Raw genomic sequence first — 15,427 nt, 5'->3', positions numbered from 1 at the left:
GCTGAGGGCAATCGTGGCGAGACAAACCAACGACAGCTAGAATTAGAGGAGCGCTTCAGTTGCGCCTTTAAATGGCGGCAATGGATGCTGCAAGAACAGCTGACCGAGGGCCTGGATGGAGTGCACCATTCAGTGTGAATCCTTGCAGTTTGATACCAGGATTCAATGAAAGCCGGGACTTGGATGCCTATTTAAAAAGGTTCGAAAGCGTCGCCACCGGACAAGAATGGCCTAAAGACAAATGGGCCACGGCTCTAAGTTTATGCTTGAGCGGAGAAGCTCTGAAAGTTTTTTGGACGTCTGTCTCCGGAAGACTCCCTCGACTACGATAAAGCCAAGTTGGCATTGCTCCAGCGTTTTCGTTTTACGGTGGAAGGCTACCGGGAGAAGTTCCGACAGAGCAAACCCCAAGATGGCGAAACTGGAAAACAATACACAACTAGGCTACTGAGTTTCTTTGATCGGTGGGTGGAAATGTCCAAAACCGAAAAGGAGTATTTGGCACTTCGCAACCTAGTGGTGGCGGAGCAGTTTCTGAACAACTGTCATCGTTTAACACTCTTCCTGCGCGAGAAGAGCTACCGCCAGCTACATGAGATAGCCGAAGCTTCCGGTAGTTTCTTAGAGGCTCAGAGACAGCCCAATTTGTTAGTGTTCCAGCAGAAATCGGAAGGTATTAACTCTACAGAGAAAAACAGAAGCTCATTCGAGAGAGTTCCAATACGATGCTTCGTATGTGGAAAACTGGGTCACGGGGCATCGGACTGCCGATCTAAGCTGAGGCAACCGTACTGCAGATATTGCCGTAAGCCTGGGCATGATGTCTGCCTGCACCAAGAAAAACGGTCCACCAAAGAAGACGTCTTGCCTATTGTCGCCAGAAGAGCGCCTGGAAGATTCCAACACAGCAGTTGTTGAACAAGAAGACATATCTAGCACGGTGAAGACCCACACAAGGTCTGTAGCACGCAAGATGCCATTGCTAAAGGGCGTCATCTTCGGACAGACCACGTCAGTCTTGAGAGATACGACAAGCAATACGCTGGTCATGCATCGTTCGCTTGTACCAGACAAGGCCCTGACAGGTACCACCGCTAAGCTTGTCCTGGCGGATAGCAGCAGCACTGAAGTTCCCCAGGCTAAGGTTGAAATTCATTCACCTTATTTTTCTGGTACGTCGATTGTCAAGTGTATGACAGCTCCTTTATATGATGTTATTGTCGGAAATGTACCAGGATCATGAGAAGCTCCTGATCCAGATAAAACCTGGACAGAAAGGCTGAAGAAGAAACCCATCAAAAATGGTATAGCAAGTGGGAAAAGAACCAAGGGAGCAGACCATTCCCCGGATGCTTTGCTGGTCGGCATCAAGAGCCGAGACAAACAGCTGAAAACATCCACAATCAATATCAGCGCCTTGAAAATAACCAGGAAGGATCTTACCACGGCCCAGAACGAAGATAAGACCTTAGAGTCTTGCAGGAACAAAGTTGGTCAAGTGTCCCAAGGCAAATGATTAGCATCCTACTCCTTTGAAGGAGTAAGGGGAGTGCTGTATCGTCGTTACCGGCTACACTCGGGCAAAATGACCGAACAAGTGGTAGTACCTCAGAGATTATGCTGCCAAGTGCTCACTTTGGCACACGAAAGTTTTATGTCGGGCACCAAGGAATTAAGAGAACAATTGATCGCGTTCTAGAATTCTTCTACTGGCCAGGAGTCCAAGAAGCAGTGAGAAGATACGTACGCTCTTGCGACACTAGCCAGCGAACGTATCCTAAGAGCAAGGTGGGCAAGGCACCTCTTGGTCGCATGCCTTTGATAGACACTCCATTTGAAAGAGTGGCGGTGGACATAATTGGACCCTTAAGGCCTACGTCAAATAAGGGTAACCGATACATACTGACCCTGGTGGACTTCGCTACACGATATCCAGATGCGATAGCTTTGCCGTCGATCGATTCGACTACAGTGGCCGAAGAACTGGTAGAAATGTTTCCACGTTTCCATTGGATTTCCACGTGAGATACTGTGCGACCAGGCCTCCTGTTTCACTTCGGAGCTAATGAGAGAAATAAATTACTTGCTGGGTATCAAACATCTAAGCTCGACGCCGTATCATCCCATGTGTAATGGTCTGGTGGAGCGATTTAATGGCACATCGAAACAAATGGTATGCAAGATGTGCCAAGAAGAACCAAAGTCATGGGACCGATTACTAGCACCCCTCTTGTTTGCGTATCGCAAAGTGCCTCAAGCCAGCATGGCATTTTCTCCTTTCGAGTTGATGTATCGCCGACACGTCCGAGGGCCACTCAGTCTACTTAGTATTGACACGTGTGCTTATCTTTATCGGGCAACCACGTTTCGCCGCCTAACAAATGTAATCGCACAGCGTGGGACGCGCCTGCATGTATCCGAAGTTTCTGGAAAGTTATCAATGCTTCTATCCGATGTCTGTTGTCGCCGAACCTTATGTTATCTGATTTCGTCACCTGACGCGAATGGTGTAGAACTTTGTGGAAGGCACGCGGGTCCGAATGATTAGTCTAGAACATTCGACTACTGCTCTATAAAAGCCGACGCGCTTGACCCGCTGATCAGATTTTCGACAATCGCCGAGCGTGTTCGCCGCTATCGTTGTGCTATAAGTGTAGCCTGTTTTGTGGGCACAGGTTCGCCGAATAAAAGTTATTTTCGTTCACAGTGTTGCTACTGTGTTCCTTGACGTCACGGCCCCGTGACAGTATGAAGAGCGTGCACCGGAAAGTTCCTCACAGTCAGCGTCATTCATCCTGGTGGAGGAGGAGAAGACGGACACCCCTATACCTTCCTTCGAAGCAAATGAGGGCTCGGGTGTAGAAGCAATTAAACTTGGTGATGACCTTCAAGAAAGTCAACGTGCGGAACTTCGCAGGGCAGACTACATGAGTAGAATAGAGGGAGGACTACAACCCTCTGCCTCTTGATGTTACCGTTACCATAGCAAGGTTATCATCACAATGCCATGCTATTAGCCTTTGACGCTACCATTTTTATTTCACTTGTTGTGCTTTCTTTAAATTAGTGCCTTCCGTTAGTGTTTTTATCTGTGTGCTGAGTGAACTGTGCCATGGAACCATACAGTGCGTTCTCGTGAACGGACCATGACTGTGGTGTTCCGAGCATACTTGAACTATGTCGCGCACTGAGCGGCAGTTTTTCTTCAGAAAAACTTTGTAAAAAGGGGCTTATGTGATGTGTGTGGTGCACGACATGATGCGTTGGTCGGGACGGACAGAAGCAGACGACAAGAAGTGCGCGCGCCGAGGTGAATTCCGTGCTGGAAGGAGAAAATGACAACGTCGAAGAGCGTCCGCCACGTGAACGTGCAGCGCAAGAAAAGGAACTAAAAGAACAAAAGCCAACCAATTAGGAAAGACCACGGGGCGTCAGGCAGCCAATCGGAAAATGACTAATCGGCCAGAGCAGAAGAAAAAGCATGGTGTGCTGGCAGAAGGGGGAGACGCCGGGAGAGTTTCAGGAAGCGACGCCAGGAGAAGGTCGGCCACCGGACCGGGAGTTGAAGACGGGCCGTCGGGTTCCGGACCCGAGCCACCAGGATATCACCCGACCGGGGCCTCCTGCCAACCCGTTCCTGTGCGTCACCAGGCTACCCGAGCGTGCCGCCAGCTGCTCAAGGTGGGCGAGCTTCTGCACGCGTGGGCAGGACGAGAGCAGTCGGGCTACGGGCCTGAGTTCTACGCCCAGCTGCCCGGCCAGAACGCCGCCCCCGTCTGTCGTGCCGCCTGCTGCCCGAGGCCGGCGTTCGATCGTCTGTATCCGTGGGTAGGACGAAAGCAGTCGGGCTACGGGCCCGAGTTCTACGCCCAGCTGCCTGGCCAGAACGCCGCCCCCGTCTGTCGTGCTGCCTTCTGCCCGTGGCCGGCGTTCGAGCGTCTGTACCCGTGGGCAGGACTAGAGCAGTCGGGCTACGGGCCCGAGTTCTACGCCCAGCTGCCCAGCCAGAACCCCGCCCTCGTCTGTGGTGCCTCCTGCTGCCCGAGGCCGGCGTTCGAGCGTCTGTACCCGTGGGCAGGACGAGAGCAGTCGGGTTACGGGCCCGAGTTCTGCCGTGTGCTCGTGCCACCTAGCCACCTGCCTTCTATCTGCAAGCCAGAGCTAGCGTGCTCAGGTCGCCCAGTCAACCATCCTATACCCCGACCTTTGGTGAGACCGGCGCAACTCCTTTTATCAACTTGTCACCGCGTCTCCACATCGAGACTGTTATGCGTCCCTGCCGTCGTGGCAAGCCCGGACATGCGCACTAGTTAACGTCATACTAGCCCCAAGTGTGTCTCTTACTGCCGTGATGTCTGTTTAAGTGTTTATTTTATGCTTTCTATTTCTTTTTATTTATTTTAAGCCTCTTTCTAGTTTCATTAAATGTTTGTCTGTGTTTTCGAAACCAACGGCTTTGTCCTCAATTAGGTTCTCGGAGGCTCCGCCTAAGAGAACCGTTAAAACCTTTGAGTACAAGAACCTTGTCCCCAATTGGGCACCACACAGACACATGATAAACCTGTGACGCAAAATGAATGAGCTTTACTTGAGGCTCACACAGAAGAGAAGCGACAGAAATCTCTGCAGGCAGTTGGCTATGTTGAATAAAGAAATAGAAGAATATGCTTTGACTCTTACCAGGCAAAACAGGGGCAGCATTTGCGACCAAATGGACCACAAAACAGGTAGTGCGGGGACTTAGCATCTGCTACGGCACTAGCTAGACCCGGACAAATCCAAGCTAGAGGCTAGGCAGCAGCTACAAAAGGCTATTTACAAATACGAGGGGCGACTGATGAGCTCACTGCCAAGGTCAGAGATAGATATCTCAAGTGTGCGGGGTCTGGCTCTCTACCAAAGCATTCAGGTTTGGAGAACCCGGATCTCGACAGCCCTATTCACGGTGGGTGAGGGCCAAGGTAAATCGTCTGAGCATGAAGATGGCTGCAGGACCAGATAGGATAAGTAATAAGGTGCTTCGAAACGTGGATGATGCGTCGGTCAGAAACCTGGCAACGTACATGCAGGACTATTGGGACAGAGGGCAGCTTCCGCTGGCGTGGAAAGATGCCAACCTTGTCTTTATTCCAAAGCCAGAAAAAAAACCTAGTTTTGAACACCTGAGGCCCATTCACTTTGTGCATGGGTAAATTGTGCTGCAGCATGAAGCATTTAGGAGCAATGGAGGTGGAAGAACTAGCCATTGCCCTGGCTTTGACTCAAAAGGAGGTGAGGCTTATTGCCAGTGATTGGAAACCTGCAATCAAATTTTGATGCGGGCAGGATCTCAGCCACAGCTATGTACATATTACCCGTCGGGCAGCCTCCAGTGAATCAGGTTTCACTAATCTGGACATCAACTCAACAGGGTTAGCAACGAAATAAAAAGGTGCACGCATTGGCCCGAGGTCTCACTTTCCAGGATCCAAGCACTATCTCAACAACCCCCTCAAGCTAGGAACCACTACAGACCGGTGACAAACTGAGCACTTTTTAGGAAATTCTCAACCGTTATAAAAGCAGGGGCGTAAGACCTACCCGTGAGGGGATAAGAACCTTCATAAAAGGGAGGAAGTTGTGCGGAGGAAGCTGCAAACAGAGGTATTTATGAACTCGCAACTGCTGAGCAAATCCCGAGGTGTACAGCCCTTGGTGTAGGCAGTGTGACAGTATAGAAGACTTAGCTCACATAGTTTGGACCTGTCGTAGCTTTTACAAACCAGATAGATGTAGAGAATCCTGGGAGTCCTTGCTACTCAACTAAGAAGATGCTCAACGACAAGTCAAGGGACTCGCCCTGACCGCCGCCGTGTCCCAAGGGATCTCGGCTGACGGTTAGGGAAGATGATTGGGGGTCAAGGCTAAAACCTCTATTCCCATCACCTATTCGACGGATGAACTTGAAGTCGCTTCTCTCCCTCTCTTGGGGGTAGCGTCACGAAAAACAGGTGCCCGTCACTATCGAGGGCACGTTAGACTTGAGTAAATATGCAATTAGGTGCATAGGTCAGAAGAAAATTAATATCTTAATTCTCCTGAGCACTTTGTCTAGCTGCTAAATAATGCAGCTGAGAAATATGCATTTTAAAAACTTTTGTGAGTGAATTTAAAAGTTGTCTTTCATGTGTTATTCGTGCCTTAAAACAGACAATGGGCTTCTTCGATCTTCAAAGTTCTGGCAGCCCGCTAGCAGCCTACTAGTTCTAGCCCTGATACGAAGTCACGTGGGCTGGGATCCCAAGACAACCCGAAGCTGCCCGGAATTTGCAAAATCGAACTCTGGGACAGCCTGCCACGGCATAAACATAAACATCCTACCAGCATGGCAGTGGCCGGTGTGCTCAGCGTAGTGAGCCCATTTATGCATTTGCAGCTTGAAAAAAATTTCCAGATGATTACAATACTCCTGCAAAATTTGAGTGCAGCTCTACACGTGTTTTCAATTCGTGATATACTGAGGCAAAGAATATGAGAGAGACATGTAGCAGAGTCGGCAATCGTTGAAAATCTGATCTGCAGGTCAAGTGCGTCCGCTTTTGTACATGACTTGTTGAAAGTTCCGAGTGTAATCGCTGGTGTCGCCTGGCTTCCAGACAGTAGTACAAAATTTGAGTCATGCATACAATCAGATTACAAAACAATCACAAACCATGACAATCGAAACAAGTGTGAAAGAGACTAAACCAAGCAAACCGAACAAGAGCGAGCGAGAGCTGATGCGAGCAGACAATAGTAGGAGACGAGCGGTCTGGCTGACACCAGATAAGAGTACGCATCAAGTGGTCAGGCAGGTCTGCATGAAACCAGCTTCCCGCGCGCATGTCATTGAATGGGCTGCTCTCATTGGTTTCTGCCTTTCACTCTTTCATCTTTTGCCATTGTTCTCGTTCATTTGCTTACACTGCTGACTCTCGCTGCAGAAACAGGCCATTAAGAGTTGTGCTCCAATATATAGTTGCATTAGAGAACACAATCACCTTTGCAAAATTTTATTTGACTCAGCACAAGACATGCACTGGGGATCTTATTTGCACAGCACAACAAATGGTCTACGACGCGCTCGATGCCAAGGCGCGAAATTGCTTGTACCACAAAAGCAATCCTTAGGGGGATGCCTGCGCACAGTGATCAAGTCCCCCACCATCAACATTGATGAGTGGGAGTTCTGCCACCATTTGACAAGACGCAAAAAAGCAGGATATCAGGTACGTCTTATACGCATAAAAGTTTGTGTCATGCATTAAAATGCTTGAATGGGCTTCGATTTCAGAAAGCTTGCTTCAGCTGATGGTGGTTCTCATCTGCGCCTTTACTGAAGGATCTGGGGCTGTGCTTGGCACACAAAAATGCAGATCGCTGATGATGGGTGAAATGTTTCACACGAAAAATAGTACTGGTCGATCATGTGAGCAATGAGCTAATGTACCTGTGGCTATAGCTTAAATTCCTTTAACATCAACGGCCTAACATTAACGGCCTATAGTTAGAGCATATAAGTTTCGAGCTGCTACCCAAGCGTACGATGGGGATGGAGCAAACATGGGCTAGCTACGATGCCTTCGCTTACTGCACAAAAAGGAGAACACACAAAAGATATCATGATGGTAAATGGCTAGTAGAACACTGCAGGGCTTGCACCAATTATATACCATGGCTACTGTCGGTGCGACAGTGCCGGACGTACGCAGCAGAGCATGGTGTCAGCCTTCACATGCACCCGCAGCACAAGAAGCTGCCTGAAGTTTGGATCACGAAACTTAGAACTGGCAAACAGCCATCGGCTACAACTTGGGTATGTAACAAGCATTTCCACGAGGAAGATTTCTGCTATGGTGTCAGGGATGCAATGTTGAGGGAGTAGCATAAAGCGCACACTGAGACGCTCGCCCATGCATGCTGCCTGGCTAAAGTCATGAAGCTTCTATCTATGGAACTTGTTGATACCACATACTACATACCACATACAACGGTACGAAGCACATTAAAAGGAGGCATGGTATATGCTCATGTTTTTGTTAGCATCAAACAATGAATGTACAGGATTAAGAAAAAGAAGCAAAGGGAAATTGCTCACTGAGAATACCTGTAAAGATACAGTGCAATGCTGCTTAAGAAATAATGATATTAATATGTCCAAGAATTTAGAAGGAAAATAAAGACAATCGTCGCGAAGGCACAAAACAAGCTGCCGCTTGCATCGAAGTCCCTAGTATAACAAAATTTGCGAACAATTCTGATACTGTCCATGCAACAACGGCTGCTTGTGTACTGTCAAATGCTTACAAGCTACGGGCTAAAGCTTACAGCACAGTACGATAATGCTGTTGTAGCAAAAGCGAAACATTGTGCGTGGACAAGCATGCAGACGTCCAGTTGGCCACTGTGTACCCATGCGACTGCTGCATTGAGGCATCATTCTGTTATGCTCCATTTGGCTGTACAGACACAGTTTGCTCTCAGCCGTTTGCCTGCTAGTCACGGTTCAAGTGACTCCATTGTGGCGACCATGTGCAGTGGCCATTCACTGCACGTGTTCGGTAAAGTGACAGCGTCTCTAAACCATTCTGTGCTTTCTGTTTACACAAGATTATTGTTTTGACAGTAAAACAAACTTGCAGAAATGGCCAGAATGGCACCCACGTGGTGCCCTTTTTGAGCGCCAACGACCAAACCTATCAGGAGCAAGCCACATTATTCCTCATACTACACAAGCAAGGCGCTTCCGACAGATGGCGACTCCTCAAGTCCTCGCATGAATGCAACAGAATGCGACAGCAGCACACTACATTTCCTAGCGCATCACGACTAATGCGATACGCCAGCGTTTACATGTAGTGCATTACCCCTGGTGCGATGGTGGCAGCACACGATGTTACACATTGTAGCCAAAGCGGCGCTTCCGCCGTCGTCTTCAAGGTCGCCTCTTTCTCGCCGATCTTGCTTTTTCAGAGATCGTCAAGTGCAGCAGATCCGCAGCAAATTCCCTTCCCATAATTCCTAATGTGATGCAATTGCATTCACATGCACTCCGAAAGTTGACTACTCATCTCAATCCACCTCTGTCTGGCACATTAATGTGACACTTTCCTAGAGAATTAGCCCTGTTTACATGGGTGCCATGTGCTAAAAAGTTGATGTGATGCGATGCGCCAGTTACTGATTCGTGTAAGTGTGGCTGTTGGCAAATCTGAACTCTGTCCTCATAGCAGATCGCTTTCAAGATAAGAGCCATGTGACCACGCCATATGCAACAGCCGTGGGAATAGAACACCTCCCTCTCGTCCATTTCCCTCTTGATGAAACGCGGCAAATTTCCGCCTTTGCGGGCACGAGATTGAGCCACCATCAGCTCCCCTTCGCATGGTTTCACTCACACATACAACATACTGCGCGCGGTGGGAATGTTATCGTCCTTGGACTTTCTAAGGAACATCGTGGTGACGTCGACGGCTAAAATGCGCCTGGAGGAGCGTCCATATAACTGCTATGGCAATAATAAAAATTGTACTTGCTACGTTTGCTAGACATGTGCTTTCTCAAATGCAATATATATTTCATTTAAATCTTTCAAGCAGCTGTCTCATAAAAGCATTTCTGTGTTTTACATATAGTGTTGACAAGAAAAATTGCAGTTCATTTGAGCTAAATCTTCCACTTAAGGCGAACAAAACTGATTTCGAATTTTGCTCAATATGCACAGTTGTATAAGAATGGCACCTTCAAAGCAGGTGCTCCATTATTACTAGAAGTCTATAACTGCTGTTGCTCACTGGCACCAACACAATGGAACGGGGAATGAACGATGCAGAAGGCAGAAAAGACAAGAGATGCTGGCTTGGGTCCTTGATTTCTGTCCTGTCTAAAGGGGGATATGTGTGTTACTGCATACAGCCTATAATTAGTACGAGCCACCATCCAACATGTCTTGTGCGTTCTCTGTGCTGTGTATTTAGTGCAACGCGAGTTTTACGAACACAATCTAGCTTGCCTAGGTGATCATTCTTATCACATACCGATTGTGGTAAGGGATGCATTTTTGCATAAAGTTTTCAGTACTGTGGAGCAGTACATGAAGAACCAATGCGAAAGGTGCAGTGAGTGACACACGAATATCAGCTCAACTTTGAATTGAAAGTGTCACTGCATAAGACCTCTGCAGCTGCCTGTCACAAGCAGCAGTGACACAAGTGATCCTTCCCTGCTTCAAAGTTTTCTTTTTGTCTATGTGCAAGAACGAAAACGCTAACACCAAGATGTGTGGAGAAAGAGGAAATAAAGAGCTTATGTCGCTCCGCGAAAAAGATTTTCCTCGACGAAAACAGCCTACTGAAGGTGTCCCCACCAGTCAATGTGGTGGGAGACATACATGGTCAACTCGAAGATTTATTGAGAATTTTTAGCAAGTTTGGTATGCCTCCATCGACGAGATACCTTTTTCTTGGTGACTACGTTGACCGTGGCCATCGCTCAACCGAAACTTTTTGCCTGCTTCTGGCACTCAAGCTGAAGTATGCAAACGATTTCTACATACTTAGGGGCAACCATGAGTGTGCAAGAGGTAATCAAAAGTATGGATTCTACGATGAGTGTGAGTGCCCCCTTCCATTGTGTGCCTACTTAGGATCCGGTCTGTTATCATTTTCCCAGTGGCACCTTAACAGATTGTGGTTTTGGCTCATAAAAACCTCAAATATAATTTTTAGTTGCCTCGAGATTACACTTACTGCTTCCAAAATTCTTTAGGCCTTGAATTTTAAGAAAGTAGGCTACTGTCTACATTTTGTCACGTTCTGCCAAACGCACAACTGCTGCTGTAGCCAGCTTCCAGTAGCGGTTGGCCCTGAGAAAGAGACCAGTTCACGGGAGGATAGAGGCTTGCAGCGGTGAACAGTGGTTGAACAAGGAATGCCACTGCAGCCAACGTTTCGACCAGTGGGCCCATGTTTAACGGGGCAGAAACCGCTTTTCTTAGCAGTGTTCTTATGCATGTGTAGCTCGCTCCCTCCCACACCTAATGAGAGAGCGGGAAGAGATAAGCTGGTGTGCGAAATTACTGGAAGTCAAGCATTGTTTGAAATGTTGTTCACTGGCACCAACACAATGGAACGGGGAACGAATGATGCAGAAGGCAGAAAGGACAAGAGGTGCTGGCTGGGGTCCTTGGTTTCTGTCCTGTCTAAAGGGGTATATGTGTGTTACTGCATACAGTCTATAATTAGTGCAAGCCACCATCCAACATGTCTTGTGCGTTCTCTGTGCTGTGTCTTTCGTGCAATGCCACTTTGACGAACACAATCTAGCTTGCCTAGGTGGTCATTCTTATCAAATACTGATTGTGGTAAGGGACGCACTTTTGCATAGTTTTCAGTACTGTGGAGCAGTACGTGAAGAACCGATGCAAAAGGTGCAGTGAGTGACACACGAATATCAGCTCAACTTTGAATTGAAAGTGACACTGCATAAGACCTCTGCAGCTGCCTGTCACAGGCAGCAGTGACACAAGTGATCCCTCCCTGCTTCAGTTTTCTTTTTGTCTATGTGCAGGAACGAAAACGCCACCACCGAGATGTGTGGAGAAAGAAGAGATAAAGAAATTATGTCACTCCGCGAAAAAAATTTTCCTGAAGGAAAGCAGCCTACTGGAGGTGTCCCCACCAGTCAATGTGGTGGGAGACATACATGGCCAACACGAAGATTTGTTGAGAATTTTAAGTAAGTTTGGGATGCCTCCATCAACGAGATACCTTTTTCTTGGAGATTACACAGACCGCGGCCATCGCTCGACCGAGACATTTTGCTTGCTGCTGGCACTCAAGATGAAGTATGCCAACCATGTCTATTTACTTAGAGGCAACCATGAGTGCGCAAGGGTCAATCAAAAATATGGATTCTACGATGAATGTGAGTGCCCCCTTCCTTTGTGTGCCTACTTAGGATCGGGTCTGTTATCAGTTTCCCAGTGGCACCTAAACAGATTGTGGTTTTGGCACGTAAAAACCTCAAATGTAATTTTTAGTTGCCTCGAGATTACACTTACTGCTTCCAAAATTCTTTAGGCATTGAATTTTAAGAAAGTAGGCTACTGTCTACATTTTGTCACATTGTGCCAAACACACAACTTCCACTGTAGCCAGCTTCCAGCAACGGTTGGCCCTGAGAGAGAGACCAGTTCACAGGAGGCTGGACCCTTGCAGTGGTGAACAGTTGGTTGAACAAGGAATGCTGCTGCAGTCAATGTTTCGCCAAGTCGGCCTGTCTTATCAAGGCAGAAATCACTTTTCTTAGCAGTGTTATTATGCATGCATAGCTCACTCTCTCCCACACCTTGAGAGAGGGAGAAGAGATAAGCCGGTGTGCGAAATTACTGGAAGTCAAGCATTGTTTGAAAAAAGGAGAGAGGAGAAAAGGAAGATTGGGTCACGAATATAACCAGCAGCCTCGAATTTTTTTTCGCCCAGAGGACAGGCCTCGTATTTTAGGTGATACGGCGGACAAGATTCTAGAACAAATAGCTGCAGGCAACTCATTGGACATCAACCTCTCCGATAGTAATGAACACACCATAGTTGATCCGAGCTTTTCTGCACCTCTGGGAAATATCAGCTCTGAAGAGGACAGCAGTGACGGCGATGGCCCGTCCACTTCTGACAGCAAAATGCCTGGGGCATGCTGGAAACGCCACCAAGGGTAAGCAACGTGGCACGTATGGCTTCGCTGTTATTGTTTTGATAAAGCTGCGAGGAGGCAAATATGTCTTTTTTTACTTTGGTTTTTAATTTCTATGCAGGCCCATTTCAACGTGGCTTCCAGCTTTCCTCCCCAGCAATGCAGTCAGTGGACGGCGGACCTCTTGGAGTGCCTACGAATACTTCCGTCAGTATGTACCTAAAGAGCTCTATCGAAAAATGGTATACGCAATGAACAGGAGCCATGTGCAAAATACTGGACGTTCTTTGAATGTATCAGCTGAGGAACTGAAGACATTTTTGGGGCCTTCATTGACGATGTCATGCTTAGGCTACCCGCAGATTCAGATGTATTGGAGCAGGAAGACAAAAGTTCCTCTGGTAGCCGATAACATGACTCGGAACAGATATTTTAGACTACGACACCATCTTCATATTGTTACTGAGCTTGATGTCACAGATGGAGAAGAAACAGAGCCTGCTCTGGAGAATACGACCCCTTGTCTCTTTCATTCTACAAGGCTGTCACAAACTCCCTCGCCCTAAGCATGTTTGCATTGATGAGCAGATGATACCATTTACCGGGCGAACACAGGTCAAGCAGTTTGTACTGCGCAAGCCGAACCCTGGGGGATGGAAGAACTTTGTGCTTGCGACACTAAATGGACTCATTCTTGACATTGAGATTTGCCAAGGTAAAAAATCAAAGTTGTCTCTAGAAAGCTCAGGAATAGCAGAATCTGCGGTGCTGCGTCTGACAGAAACACTCATCCCGGGGACGAAGTTGTATTTTTATAGGTATTTCACATCAGGTCCACTTCTAGACAAACTTGTGCAAAAGGGCATTGCTGCAACTTGACCAGTGATGAACAACGGACTGCCAAAAGGAGCAAAGCTATTCAGTGAAAAAGAACTTAGGACGAGGAACTTCAGAAGCACAGATAAGGAAAGACCATCGCCAGATTGCTGTACGGTGGTATGATAATAAGCCTATAACTCTGCTCTCGTCAGTCCATGGCCAAGACCCGGAAGGCAGCTGTCGCAGATGGTCAAGGAAGAACAAGAAGTACCTTGATGTACCCCAGCCACATGTCGTCAAAATGTATAACCACAAAATGGGTGGGGTTGACATAGCCGATTGGATGATGAGCTATTACAGAATGAAGGCCCGGGTCAACAAATGGACCATTAGAAGCATATTTCATTTGTTTGACATTGCACTGAGCAACTCATGTGTCCAGTACAGTGAGGACACGCGCACACAGAAAAAACAGCAAAAGGAAATCATGAAATTCTTGGAGTTTCGGCTTTCAGTAGCTGAATGTCTTGTTGCTGAAGGCCGCAAACACGACGGCACTGACAGCGACAGTGATGATGAGTGGGCTTCGCCAGCTAAGCGTCCCAATCATTCAACAGGTGCTACCAAAGGTAACACCAGTGGTTCCTTCCCCAAATTACTGATGCTGTGAATGCCGCCCGCTGCAGGTTACAAGGGTGCAGCACAAAGACGAAGTTCTTTTGCACAAGGTGCAACATATTCTTCTGTGTAACAACGGACAGGCAATGCTTCGAAATAGCTCACAAGAAGTGACCACAAGAGTGGACAATATTCGTTCAGAACAGAGTGAAGCCTTACCATTCTTTTTCTATGATGAAATTTTGATTAATAAACAGATGTTGCACTTTTGAAGCCATTTTTAATATTAAATTTGCCCTTTGCCCTTTGCGTGCACACTACCCCAAAAATGACCGAGCAGAGTTCCAGTGTCCAATATACTGGACATCATGCTGTACTAAAACAACCGATAATTGTGAAATACTAAAATTCACTTTTCGTCTTTGTAACATAAACATCAATTCCTGAAATGCTCACAAAAATCTGTGAACCTTAATACACCTCAGAACTCAGGAGGTTATGTTCAAAAGAAAATCATGATAGCAGGCAAAGGCAATGCTTGACCATTTAGTGCCACTTCGCCTCACATGTCATTTGAGATAAGACATGATAATGCAAAAGACCAGTAAGAATTGTAATGTTTAAAATGCATTGCATATATCTTAGCGGGCAACAAAAATTCCGGATCGAGTAAAAAATCTTAACTTGTGATGGAGCAGATACAAGGCTGCCATGATGACAAGTTTTATGTCTGAAATATGAGCGAGTGCAACACAGCAACCATGCAACAATCCAGTGGCTCAGCCAAACTTTTTTTCTAAACTTGCCCGGAGATGGGGCACGAGGCAGGCAGGCGTAGTCGTGCATCATTTCAGGCCAGGTGTCCCCAGTACGCAGAAATTTGGGGACAGACCTCGTTTCCAGTGTGCCCTCCATCCTCCTGGCTACGCCCCTGCAACAATCGACAAGAAATATAATTTGCCCCACCCTCCTTGTTCCAAATCAAGTAGGTGCTCCCCTCGCCCTCGAAGTAAATTTCTGGCCACGCCAGTGACAGAATGTGACGAAGAACAAGATTCGGCACCAGCTTCCACCTCAACACCAGGTGTGCACGTGAGAACAGTGCATGTGTGGTTCTGCGTTCTGAATCATATCTACTTACTGCCATGTGACCATGTAAAGTGTACAGTTGGCAATGATGAATATTTGAACATATTGTGTCCAAAGACAGATGCAACAGAACACACCATTATGTCTAGTCTACATTCTTTCATGTGTTGCTCAACAGGTTCCACTATGAAAG

The 15,427-nt window shown here is 47.3% G+C and overlaps 1 long non-coding RNA gene and 1 pseudogene across 3 annotated transcripts in view; one reads left to right on the top strand and one right to left on the bottom strand.

Annotated features, from left to right (window-relative positions):
• LOC135915831 (uncharacterized) overlaps positions 1-15,427 on the bottom strand; it is a 48,954-nt gene that overhangs the window by 32,204 nt on the left and 1,323 nt on the right. For all 3 annotated transcript variants that reach the window (XR_010568761.1, XR_010568760.1, XR_010568762.1), the window contains exon 2: positions 14,952-15,076. This is a non-coding gene — a long non-coding RNA (uncharacterized lncRNA). The remainder of the gene's footprint in view (positions 1-14,951; positions 15,077-15,427) is intronic.
• Positions 11,792-14,957, top strand: LOC139050784 (piggyBac transposable element-derived protein 3-like; annotated as a pseudogene).

The sequence above is a fragment of the Dermacentor albipictus genome, chromosome 10 (assembly GCF_038994185.2).
Source record: "Dermacentor albipictus isolate Rhodes 1998 colony chromosome 10, USDA_Dalb.pri_finalv2, whole genome shotgun sequence".
Lineage (NCBI taxonomy): Eukaryota > Metazoa > Arthropoda > Arachnida > Ixodida > Ixodidae > Dermacentor > Dermacentor albipictus.
Note: the sequence above shows the minus strand (reverse complement) of the source record. Positions and strands in the feature narration are given on the sequence as shown.